Raw genomic sequence first — 13,884 nt, 5'->3', positions numbered from 1 at the left:
GCACAAATACGCTGTCTGGTTCGGGAGGGCACTTGGTTTTTGAGTTTGTGTTTTTCCAACTTAATCATAATTAAATGCGGGAAAGTGTTGTAAATGTTAATCGTTTATCACGTCAGCAGCCTATTTGGGATTTAAAAATAAGCAATTTTTTTAACAAAAAACTCATGTGAATGGCTTAGAAAAAAGCATCTCTATCTGTTTGGGTTAAGAATTGAGCACTGTGACTTCTCGAGGTCATTGTGTGTGTGGCTCAGTTTCTCTAGCTTTGAGAGCTCATTAGTGAAGGACACTGAGACCATTGTGCTCTCCCTCTCTCTCTTTCTCAATATCTATCTATCTATCTATCTATCTATCTATCTATATATCTATCTATCTATCTATCTATCTATCTATCTAGCAATGGAATATAATTTCTACAGATTATATTATAGCTTTAGGTGTACAATAGTTTGAATGCCCTTTTTTTTCATTTCAATAGATTTCTAAAACTGACTCAGCATAAAATAGGCCAAATGAGCGCATTTATGCAGATTTTGCATTGCATCCTCTGTTTGAAGGCTAATGCTACCAGTGTTTAAATATTGGGTCTAGTAGCAGATCCATTGAGAATTCTGTGTAACGCCTGTCAGGCGTATTCACACATCTGAATTTTTAAAGTTTAATGAGGTTGTAGAGGGGGTGTGAGAAAAATTGGAAGATCAGTCGATGAAGTGCCGCACACATTTTGGACCGTCTTTGCTTGTTTGCAATGCATGGGTAAATATAAAACTGGTTGTTTGAATACAGCATTTTCTTTACTCAAGAAACACACACACACACACACACACACACACACACACACACACACACACACACACACACACACACACACACAAACAAACAAACACACATATAAAAGCTATAGCCAATACTGTCTTAAATAGCTTGTGCGTTGCACGTCATCTTATATGACATGAGATTTTGGCCCATACAAAGCTAAAATAAACGTTCTAACCTATAAGTTGATAAAAAAAGTAATGTGCTGCGCTTAGTATCTGGCCATAAAGCCACAATATCAACTTTGACAACACAGTCTTTAATTATTTCAAAAAATACAGTGTTTTCCTGAAAAGTAGCAGTTTTGGACATTGGATATTGACATTTTCCGGCCACCCCTCTCTACACCCCTTTCTCCGATATGACCAGTGTCAGGGGAGAGAAGAACAGAAGAAGTGGACAGAAATGTGAGAAAGATGCTCCCAGAGTAAGAAGTGCATTTGTGTTATACAGTGTTATGTCACTCCCACTTTGTGCGTCAGTCAGTCCCTTCCATTAGAAATACACACACACACACACACACACACTGTGCGGGTTTAACCACAATGGGTGTTATAATCATCGCTAGGAGACATAGGCAATATAGCGAGAATTGGATTTTTAGTGGCTGTTAAAATATTACTGAGATGATTAATATTGAAAAATGCACATGTCTCTGAGCTGTCTGTCTCTCATTCCCTCTTCTTTTCTGGTCTCGTTTCACCATACTGTCTTTCTCTATTATTTTTCTTCGATCATGAAGGGGAGAGTGGGGTAAGTTGTGTCAATGCATTTGGAAAAGATGCTTTTAAGCTGCATCCTTTGAGTCAGTGACACAGCCTAATCCCAAAGTATCTGGCACAGTTTACCCCACAGCTACCATTTTGGTAAAATGGCAAGCCAGGGCCAGTCTAACCTTTTTTTTTTGTCATGCACTAAGATAGACTTGAGTATTGTTGCATCTGACAAATTTATTTGCCTTTAATGTAAAGGTGATATTCTTTTTTCTGTCACTGATGATGACTCAAGCAAGCTGTCGATGGTTGTTTCATATCATGTATCTATAGACCTCTGTTAGTCTGTTGCTTGACATACAACTGTCGAGAGTTGGATTAAATTATCTGGATAGTTTTCTTGGAACTAAATATTAGTTCTAGCCTTACCACTGTCAGGGTTTATCTGTGTTCACTTTGGTTTTGTTCATGTTTTAGTTAAGTTTCCATGGTTTTAGTCTGTTTCTATAGTATTGTTTGGTTAGTGTTTTCAGCTTTAGTTGAAACTATCAGTTAGCAGTTCAGTCAAATAATACATCAAAATAAATATCGAAGCCTGTTTCCACCTCAGCATATACAATGTGATATAAAGTCACAATTGTTTTTACAGTAAAACATTTTAAAAGGTGTACTTCATACTGATGTACATTGCGCAATTTTACAATTGTAGAAGGTATTACAGAATATCTGCACAATACTACTGACCTAGCAAGAGCAATCTGTTAGTATGCTATTTAAAAGAAATCTCTCCATGATCTGTAGTTTCGGTAGGCTATCTATATATACACTAAGCCTCTATCACTAAATTGATGGAAAATAACAAGAAAAACACAAGTGTACTACACATGAACACATACAGACTCACTAATCACTACCAGAGACAAGATCCCATGAGAGTTGCTGTGACACTTATTGAGACATGGATTGTGCACATAGATCCACCCGTGTAACCAAGTAGGTGTGAAGAATGATTTTATATGCTGTTATTTATGTAAAAAAATTTGATAATGAGATTACCACTGGGCAGTAAAAAGTAATTAGGACATGAATTAACACTCATTTAAACAGGGAATATTGACGGAGTCTCCCAATTGGCCAAAGGAGCGGTGACCTGACCTCTCTCCCCTGTAGGAAAAAAACGGATCTTGATCTGAAATATAACAGTCTATAGATCAGTGCCTTTGAGGGTAATGGTGGGGGAAAAAGATTAATAAAACATCACCAAGTGCTGAAACAAAAGCCTTTTGTACTTTCACTCTGTTTCAGGAATAAGGTATAATGGAGGAATGGTATTCATTGTGGCGTGTGCATGAAAGGATGTAATTAGATGCTGACTTATGTCATGGAGAGTTCACTTTTGTGTATGCAAAAACAGATGAAAAATAAATGTAAGGTAAATATCTGTTTTTCCTGAGTGTGAGAGAGAAAAAAGGTGTGAGAAGTTAAAGGTCAGGGATAGTGTCAGTATTTGTTTATGTGCACTGCAACAAAAGAAAAAAGAAAGGAAAAAAAAAACTTTTTTGCAGTAAAATTAATTATCTAAATTTCATTATTTCATTCATTTAATTATCTTAATTAATTAACAAATTTTCAACAAAAAAAATAAGATAAAAGAAAAAAAGATTCAAGAAAAAAAACAATTCTGAATGTCTTAGGATCTTAAAATAAATTATCTAAATAAAAAATGATTATAAAATAAAGTACGATTTGTGAACTTTATAGAGAAAGGGGGATGTTGTAGATGAGCTTGTATGTATGTATGTATGTGTGTGTGTGTGTGTGTGCGTGCGTGCGTGCGTGCGTGCGTGTGTGTGTGTGTGTTTCTGTTGTGCTGTTTCATTAGACTCTGATCATGGTGCCTGATGCAGAGTGACAGTGTGTAGATTGAGTTGCACAGCCACTCTAATTCTCTCCATTAATAAGCATCGTTCCACACTGCCGTCCCGGACCACATTTATTAATCACAATTTGTCATCTGCCTTGCACTCCACCCCTTCTGTGTCTTTACCCCCTTCTCTCCCACTCTTCCTTCCCTCTCTCAAACAGAGAGACATGGTCAAGCATGCTGAAAGTCTGCAGCGGCACGACTTGTTCTCTCGTTAAGTCCACATTCATCTTAGAGGACTCAGAGACTAATCCAAAGCATTTTGCTCAAATGTTAGCACCGCTTGTTATTTATCTGCAAAAGTCATCATCTCCGATCTAAAGGAGATGAGAGGGATCTAAAGGCCATGATTGTAAAAAAAAAAAAGAAGTTTTTTTTAATCTTATGTCTTTATCTTAAACAAGTATACAGCATAAGTGTCATCCCTCAGCTACAGTATACAGCAGCTGAAACACAAATAACAGCCTCTTACTTACATTTCACCCTGTACAAACTGCCTATCGGTTTTATTGGCTCAGAGGATTAACTAATTGGACTTGGTCTCATTACCCTGACACTCTGAATTCGAAGACATGTCTCAAAGGTAATCAATCCATATACATGGGCAAATATCTGTCAGGCTGCATAAACCCAAACCTAAAGGAGGAGTAAAGTATCAGCTCTACAACACTAAAACTCAACATAAAACAGCTGTGAATTATTAGAGGATTTAGGGGGTCGGACCTCCCAAATCAAATATTTAACCCCCCAAAGGATGTCAAAACAAACTGTTGGAGGATCTCATTAGTATTACATAGGTTTGATGCTATATATTATATTAGGAATATTTCAATAAGACTATAATAATAATGTTTTCTTTTTCACCTCCTGCCAAACTGACCTTTGCAAACAGAGGTAACCATAGTAACAGTAGGCTATATGCCGCTACAGCACTTTCCGTCAGGGTCAGTATTACATTAGTAAAATATTAAAATCATTACTTTACTTACTAGAAATGCACTTTATACCAATATCGGCTGATTATCTGTCAACATATTTAAATAATAAAAATAATAATGTGTGTGTATAATATAAATATATATAGCCTATATATATACACACACACATACATACACTACCATTCAAATGTGTTTTGTAGGATTTTGTTTTTGTTTTCAGCATCATTACTGCAGTCTTCAGTGTCACATGATCTTTCAGAAATCATTTTATTATACTGATTTACTGCTTAATTATTATCAATATTGAAAACAGTTGTGCTGCTTAATATTTTATTTTTGTTCAGGATTCTTTGATGAATATAAAGTTCAAAAGAACAGCTTTTTTCTTTTTTAAATCATCTTGTTACATTGTTTAATTCCTTTAACGTCTCTTTTGATCAATTTAATAGGCTACATCCTTGCTGAATAAAAGTATTAATTTCTTTAACAAAAATCTTGACCCCAAACTTTTGAACAGTCGTGTATACTGTATAAACATCAGCTTATCAGGCCTACAAAGATATCAAAGAAGGCAGATATCAACCACCAGCTGAGAAACACCATTGAAATGAAAGGGAATTCTAAGAGCTTTTGCCCGGTATTGCTGTAACGATCACCAGCTGGAGTGCCCTTGAGAGCCACCAGAGGGCACTCCACATAAGACTCTCCTATTCACTCACAAACTACAATTCCCATAACTCACTGCCTGGACTCATCATCACTTATCACTGATCACATTCACCTGTACCTCATTCACTGATTGTATTCACCTGTCTCATCCTGTTAGTCTGTCTATTTATACCATGTTCATTCACTCACTGCGAAGTCTTGTTGTACTGTTAGTCTGCATTTCCGAGCATTTTCCCTGGTTTCTTGTCTGGTTTTTGAATATCTCGCCCTGGTCCCTGGATTACTCTCTTGCCTCTGGTCCCTGCCTGTTTTGTTAGTTTGTTTCTTTATTTGTTTGTTTGGACTGCCTACCTGTGTTTTGACCTTTTGCCTGTACTTTGGATTACGCCTTTGGATTACCCCTTCAATAAAAGCTGCACTTGGATCTTAACCTTCGTGTCTCGGAGCAGTTCATGACAGAAGACTTCGCCACACCCAGATCCAGCAGCTATGACCTCCAGCAATCCAGCAGTACGGATCTCTCCTGATCTTCCCAGCATGAGCCGGGAGTTCGCTGGACAGATCGCGGCCTTGGCCCTGGATAGCCTCGATCTGTTCCAGTACACCTGGGGGTTTGTTCCTCTCGCTGCCTCTTGCTCTCTAGGTGACGAGGCAATTAAGTTGTGCTACCGGCTGGGGGCTAAGGAGGTCGACCCAAGGGAGCTCCCTGATCTCTCTGGTCTGGATTGGAGAGAGGCACTCTCCAGATGTCTGGAGAGCTTCCTTCCGTGGCACGCCATGTCACCGTCTGCACTTCACGCCAGTCCAGCCGAGCCCGCACTTCACGCCAGTCCAGCCGAGCCCGCACTTCACGCCAGTCCAGCCGAGCCCGCACTTCACGCCAGTCCAGCCGAGCCCGCACTTCACGCAAGATCTGCCGAAGCCAAGGCAGTATGCGTCATGCCCGCCGCCCCTGAGACTGAGAGCGTCATGCCCGCCGCGCCTGTGACAGCAGGCGACATGCCCGCCAAGCTAGAGCCTTCACCGCTGGTCTCGTCCAGCACAGAGCCCTCTTCACCACTGGTCCCGTCCAGCACAGAGCCTTCTTCACTGCTGGTCCCGTCCAGCACAGAGCCCTCTTCATCGCTGGTTCCGTCCAGCTCAGAGCCCTCTTCGCCGCTGGTCCTGCCCAGCTCAGAGCCCTCTTCGCCGCTGGTTCCGTCCAGTTCAGAGCCTTCATCGCTGGTCCTGTCCAGTTCAAAGCCCTCTTCATCGCTGGTCCTAACCAGTTCAGAGTCCTCTTCGCCGCTGGTCCTACCCAGCTCAAAGCCCTCGCTGCTGGTCTCGTCAAGCTCAGAGCGTGCTGATCCTGAGCCAGAGACTGTTCACGTCACTTATGCCGAGCCAGAGACTGTTCTCGTCACTTCTGCCGAGCCAGAGCCAGAGCTTCACGTCAGTCCTGCCGAGCCAGAGCCAGAGCTTCACGTCAGTCCTGCCGAGCCAGAGCCAGAGCTTCACGTCAGTCCTGCCGAGCCAGAGCCAGAGCTTCACGTCAGTCCTGCCGAGCCAGAGCCAGAGCTTCACGTCAGTCCTGCCGAGCCAGAGCCAGAGCTTCACGTCAGTCCTGCCGAGCCAGAGCCAGAGCTTCACGTCAGTCCTGCCGAGCCAGAGCCAGAGCTTCACGTCAGTCCTGCCGAGCCAGAGCCAGAGCTTCACGTCAGTCCTGCCGAGTCAGAGCTTCACGTCACGTCCGCCCATCCAGAGTCTCATCCAGCCGAGACTGAATCTGTTCCTGAGCCTGAATCTGAGCCTGAGCCTGAGCCTGAATCTGATCCTGAGCCTGAATCGGTTCCTCTTCCTCTTCCTACGCCTGTGTCTTCGGACAAGATGGCCGACTCCACGCCTGTGTCTTCGGACAAGATGGCCGACTCCACGCCTGTGTCTTCGGACAAGATGGCCGACTCCACGCCTGTGTCTTCGGACAAGATGGCCGACTCCACGCCTGTGTCTTCGGACAAGATGGCCGACTCCACGCCTGTGTCTTCAGACAAGATGGCCGACTCCACACCTGTGTCTTCAGACAAGATGGCCGACTCCACACCTGTGTCTTCGGACAAGATGGCCACCGCCGAGCCAGTGTCTCAGGACAAGATGGTCTCCGCCGAACCAGTGTCTCGGGACAAGATGGTCTCCGCCGAGCCAGTGTCCTCAGCAGAGTTACCCTCAGCAGAGATGGCTGCCGACATGCCTTTCCCTGAGCCGGTGTCTGTTCCAGATCCAGAGCCGGAGCCAGTGTCTGTGTCTGTTCCAGTTCCTGAGCCGGAGCCAGTGTCTGTGTCTGTGTCTGTTCCTGTTCCTGAGCCAGTGGTGCCAGTTCCAGTGCCAGTTCCGGTGGTGCCAGTTCCAGTTCCTGAGCCGTTGGTGCCAGTTCCAGTGCCAGTTCCGGTGGTACCAGTTCCAGTGCCAGTTCCGGTGGTGCCAGTTCCAGTTCCCGAGCCGTTGGTGTCTGTTCCAGTTCCTCCGCCGTGGCCGCCCGAGGGGTCTTCACCGCCGTGGCCGCCCGAGGGGTCTTCACCGCCGTGGCCGCCCGAGGGAAAGTCTCCGCCCAGGCCGCCTGAAGGTTCGTCTCCTCCCTGGCCGCCTGAAGGGTTGTCTCCGCCCTGGTCGCCTGCACAGCCTGCTCCGCCCTGGTCGCCTGCCCAGCCTGCTCCGCCCTGGTCGCCTGCACACCCTGCTCCACCCTGGTCACCTGCACACCCTGCTCCACCCTGGTCACCTGCACAGCCTGATCCGCCCTGGCCTCCCATCCTGCTGCAGTATCCAGGTCCTCTGCCGCTCCACGGGCCTGGCCCTCCATCCCGCCCCCGGGTCCGCCTCCGCTCCACCTCCCTCCTGGACAGTTTAGGAGTGTCTGGAATCCGCTCCTTAAAGGGGGGGCTATGTAACGATCACCAGCTGGAGTGCCCTTGAGAGCCACCAGAGGGCACTCCACATAAGACTCTCCTATTCACTCACAAACTACAATTCCCATAACTCACTGCCTGGACTCATCATCACTTATCACTGATCACATTCACCTGTACCTCATTCACTGATTGTATTCACCTGTCTCATCCTGTTAGTCTGTCTATTTATACCATGTTCATTCACTCACTGCGAAGTCTTGTTGTACTGTTAGTCTGCATTTCCGAGCATTTTCCCTGGTTTCTTGTCTGGTTTTTGAATATCTCGCCCTGGTCCCTGGATTACTCTCTTGCCTCTGGTCCCTGCCTGTTTTGTTAGTTTGTTTCTTTATTTGTTTGTTTGGACTGCCTACCTGTGTTTTGACCTTTTGCCTGTACTTTGGATTACGCCTTTGGATTACCCCTTCAATAAAAGCTGCACTTGGATCTTAACCTTCGTGTCTCGGAGCAGTTCATGACAATTGCAGACCTTCTTGGAAATATTATAAGGAAACATGGAATTAGTTTCCATTGTTATGCTGATGACCAGGGCCTGAAGTTAACTTTTTTGACCACCAGCCACTGTGGCAGGTGGATTTAAAAAATCCACCTGCCACAGTAACTTTTTACCAGCCAGTTTTTTTTTTTTTTTTTTTTTTGCCTCATAAAGGTGAAAAATAGAAATCACACAAACATTGTTCTTTAACTTGTAAGAATACACATTTAGGTGCTGCATCTTTTTATTCATTTGTTGTGTCACAGACATAGTCATATGTCATATTCATATATACTGACTGCTGCTAATCTGAGTCCACAAAAAAGGAGCAGATGCACTCCTCTTCCTCCACTGCTGCATCTTCATGAGGTCTGGTGGTCTCCTTGACATGTCCCCACCACTTTTTGACATGTCCCCACCCCCACCAGAACTGGGGCCCCCCGCACCCAAGACAAAAATGGTTTGGCCACTGATCAAAATTTGATGTTGTCATTTAATTTGAAGTTCAGTACGCTTAAAATGCCCGTTCAGCACAAGTCCGGTGCTCAGAAGAGGAAAGAAAAGAGAAGAAGAAAATAGAGGTTTTCTAAACATATATATATAAAAAAAAAAAAGCGGTGACGGTGAAGCTGGAACTAGTAAAGTCAACGTAAATCAAGGTAAGAAACAGCGCAGCAAACGCTTACGAGCATTGTCAGGAGTTTTCCTGCATTTAAATTTTTGGGGCGGCCGAAGATTTTTGTCCCGCCAAAGCCGTCTCGATTTTTGTCCCGCCAAAGCCTTATTTGATCGGTAAGTGATGTAGAATAGAATGACTGCTGCGCCTGACAGGGCGATAACGAGCAGAGAGAGCCCCGGCCGCGCGCGCGCACTCTCACGTCTTCAAACAACTGGTTGAGCGCTGTCTTGCGCTCTCTCACTCGCGCATATTAATCAAAGTCAGTTGAACCGTTAAGCAGAACTAAATTAATATTAATATTACTGGTAAAGTTACCGGGTACCGGACATTTTCTCACTGGTTCCCAACTCAACATACACACGCACACACATCTGTGTAACTGTCATTGTACCATAACCAACGTCAGCTTTGCTTTATCTCATCTCATCCCATCTCACCAACAGTTTAATACTGTTACTCGCACATCCAAAACATCGTATTTTACGTCGCGGACTTAAAAAATAAATAAATAAAAAAACAGACGCAAAAAAACCCAACAACTAATGAATCACTCAATTCTCATTGGCTACCCGCCAATGTGGCAGGTAGATTGACAGTTTTACCCGCCAATTGCAAAATTCACCCGCATTTGGCGCGTGGTCGGGTGTTAATTTCAGGCCCTGCTGATGACACTCAAATATATATTTCATCACGGCCGGATGAAAACGCTAAATTTTCCAAATTGACAGAGTGTGTTAAAGATATAAAAGATTGGATGACGCGTAATTTTCTTTTATTAAATCCAGACAAGACAGAGGTAATACTTATCGGTTCAAAAAACCGCCCACAAAACCCCGCACAATACAACTTTAACATCATAGGATGTCCTGTTACTTTATCCTCTACAGTAAAAGACCTGGGTGTTATACTCGATTGCAACCTGTCTTTTGAAAATCATATTTTATATGTTACAAAAACAGCCTTTTTCCACCTTAGAAACATTGCTAAGCTACGTAATATGCTATCAGTTTCTGATGCAGAAAAGTTAGTTCATGCATTCATGACCTCGAGACTGGATTACTGTAATGCTTTATTAGCTGGTTGTCCTGCATCCTCAATAAACAAGCTACAGTTAGTCCAAAATGCCGCCGCTAGAGTTCTTACGAGATCAAGAAAATATGATCATATAACACCGATTTTATCATCACTGCATTGGTTACCTATAAAGTTCCGTATTAATTACAAGGTATTGCTACTGACTTATAAAGCCCTAAACGGCTTAGCTCCAGTCTATTTAACGGATCTTCTATCGCCCTATAATCCATCGCGCTCTTTAAGATCACTAAATTCAAGGCTTTTGGTCATACCTAGGATATCCAGAACCACCAAAGGAGGGAGAGCATTTTCACATTTGGCTCCAAAACTCTGGAATAGTCTTCCTGATACTGTTCGTTGCTCAGACTCGCTCTCCCAGTTTAAAACTAGATTAAAGTCGCATCTCTTCAGCCAGGCATTCATATAATCCTACAGTTCAAACTACAATCCGGCCTCTAGCTCATAAATGCCAGAGGAGAACTGGCCCCCGACTGAGCCTGGGTTCTCCCAAGGTTTTTTTTTTCTCCATTAGGTCACCTGATGGAGTTTTAGGACACCATTAGGTCACTTGATGGAGTTTTTCGGTTCCTTGCCACTGTTGCCTTTGGCTTGCTCAGTTGGGGATATTTTGGGGATATTTCATTTAATTTTATCAATCAATAAATTCCTCTTGAAAAAAACTTTGTTGTATTATTTTAATTTAATACTGTGAAGCTGCTTTGATACAATCTGTATTGTGAAAAGCGCTATACAAATAAACTTGACTTGACCTTCTTGGGTAGGACCGGCAAATAATGACCTGCAAATTTATGTAAGCAGATGAAGATGTTTTACCAGATGAAGATGTTCCCCTTGGGCTTCTGGGTTGAGGACTTACAGCAACACTTTTAAGGCTTTTACTATCAGAAGGACTTCCAGATGTGGTCAAATTCCTCCCATTCACCTTTAACGGGTAGTTTGTGCTGCACTGTTCATTTTAGTCTATAATATTAATGTACTTGTAGTTTACAGAATTAGTTTAGTGATTTCTTTAACAATTAGCATGTACTATTCTGTGTGTCTGTTCAAGTGCAAGAAGACGCAAAAAAGGAATCAATTATAATCTGAATCAAGCCTCTCTATGTGCGTTTCGCCTTTTTGTGTCTTAAATTGCTTGAATGTGTGAACTGGCAAGACAAAACAAGTGCAAATGATAATCTTTCACTTTATGATGGTTAAACTTTGCAATTAATCTGCAAATCACATGCGAGCTGAACAGTGGGGCCTGGTCTGTACGGATCGCGGATCGACTATGATCTGTTCTACCCCTAGCACTTTGCATGTTTAATAACTGTTCGGCCTAAGCTGTGTCAAATCCAAATGAAAGATGCCTTTAAATGATTTTTGCCACTTATCTCACGAGGCCGTTCTCATTGGCAGGCCTCGCGCAGTGCGTTAGTCAGATGGGGTGCTTTCATTACAGTACCTTGCCCTCCGTCTCCCCGCAGAGGCCTTGTGCTGTTTTTCTTAAGCAGCACCAGTGTTCGGAGTGGGAAAACCAAGCCGATTTTCATGTGCAAATGTCAGTCAGTCAGCTTCCAGCAATCACAGCCTCGACTCCTCCCGAGGCCCCGCGCGAGACGACGGCTGAATAATTTAACAGCTCGGTGTCACTGCGCTCTGGGGTCACAACCTTCTAAAGTGATGACAGAGAGTGCTCCCCAAGTCCCTCCCATTCACTTCCATTACCACTTATTTACCGCCTCCGAATCCAGGCAGACAAAGCTCAAAGCTCAAAGCTCAAAGGGATGGAAATCAGCCGCACAGTCCAAACAGTGTCATAACACATAAAAAAATAAATACACAACAACATTTTCACAAAGAATCCCTCAAGACGCCGGTACACATCTGTTTGTGTTTCACACACACACACACACACACACACACACACACACACACACACACACACACACACACACACACACACACACACACACACACACACACACACACACACACACACACATAGAGATATACAATAGCCGGATGGAGACCCAGGCTCACCTCTTCATAGAACTTTGTCTTAATTGCAGTAAAAATTATAAAAAAGAGCAGATAGAAAAAAAAAAAAGAGTTGATATAATCATGGGGGGGGGGGGGGGGGGGGGTCAGCTTTGAGGGAGAAGTGAGGGAGAGGGCAGACGAAGGGAAGGATTGATTTCTCCAGTGCTGCAGACACATTCTACCTTTCTATCAGTCACATCGAGACATTGTGTCATTCTGCGTGAGGACTCATCTTTCTTCTCAGCTCCAGATGTGACAGGAACATGACAAGGGTGCGTGGTCTGTGGGTGAGACAACCACACACACACAAACACACATTCACAAAGTTCTTCTGAGGAAATTCTGAGACCTGACAAACCCTCTTTACAATAATATTATATTTCTTATTAGTAGGAGAAAATATGTTGCAAAGACAAAATCGATTGCCAACTTAAAAGTGGACCTATTATGCCCCTTTTTACAAGATATAATATAAGTCTCAGGTGTCCCCAGAATGTGTCTGTGATGTTTCAGCTCAAAATGCCCCACAGATCATTTATAATACCATGTTGTAAATGGCCATTTTGAGTTGAAGGAAAAATGCTGTTTTCATGCATGTATCTTTAAATGCAAATGAGCTGCTGCTCCCCGCCCCTATCCAGAATAGCACTGTGCCTTTGTGGCTCGTGCCTCGGATACTCTACCAAAAACTAACAAAAGATCTGTTACAATAAATTACAATAAATATAATTTTGTCCATCGAAATATTTAGATGAATGCAAATTATTTACTTCCACCCCGAGATAAAATGGAATTATCTATTTGCCTCTGCATTTTCAAGCATCACACACATTATATTCATATTTTCCACTGCAGTTAGCAGTTTGTACATTTAAAGAAATGTCACAATACAAGAGTGTGGTTTGTTAGCTGTGCCCTGGGATGTTCCCATGGAGATATCAATACCGTGAGCCCTCATTAGAACTCTTCCCTGTAAATGCATGAGCATCATGTTTCAGACTGTGAAATCCTTTCCTCGGTTTCACACTGATAGCCTCCATTCTTCAGCTTCTGTCACCCTACACTCTTTACACCTGGTTGTACAGTGCGAATTTCTCTAAACACTAAAATAAGCACACAAAATGCATAAAAGGACTTTTAAATATATATAACATCACTATAAACACCTTTTTTTTTACTTTTACAATCCACTTCCCTTTGCTGATTTGTTGCCCGGATGTTTATTCAATGTTCAACATTGAAGATAGAATTGAAGATGTGTGTTTGCACATCTACAATACTCTAAAAAGCAATTTTGCAATGCTTTACTGTATAGATTTATATGGATTTATTAGCTACGTTTATGTTCAAACAAGCATGGACTAAGGTTCATTAGAAATGCATTAAGGTATACTGTATATTAGTTTACCATAAATACTTGTCAGTACATTCAGCAGTAACTTTAACCATATTTCAAAGACAATAGTATGATTTCTTTTTTTTTTATTAAATGTACTTACCAAAAGTAAAAAGACATAAAGAGAGAAGGAACAAAATGGACTGAGCTCTGAGTTTATGAATGAACTGTGTTTTGACTTCTGTACGCTGATGATGCTAGATAAAGAGATCAAG

This window comes from Leuciscus leuciscus, assembly GCF_965113295.1.
Source record: "Leuciscus leuciscus genome assembly, chromosome: 18".
Lineage (NCBI taxonomy): Eukaryota > Metazoa > Chordata > Actinopteri > Cypriniformes > Leuciscidae > Leuciscus > Leuciscus leuciscus.
Note: the sequence above shows the minus strand (reverse complement) of the source record.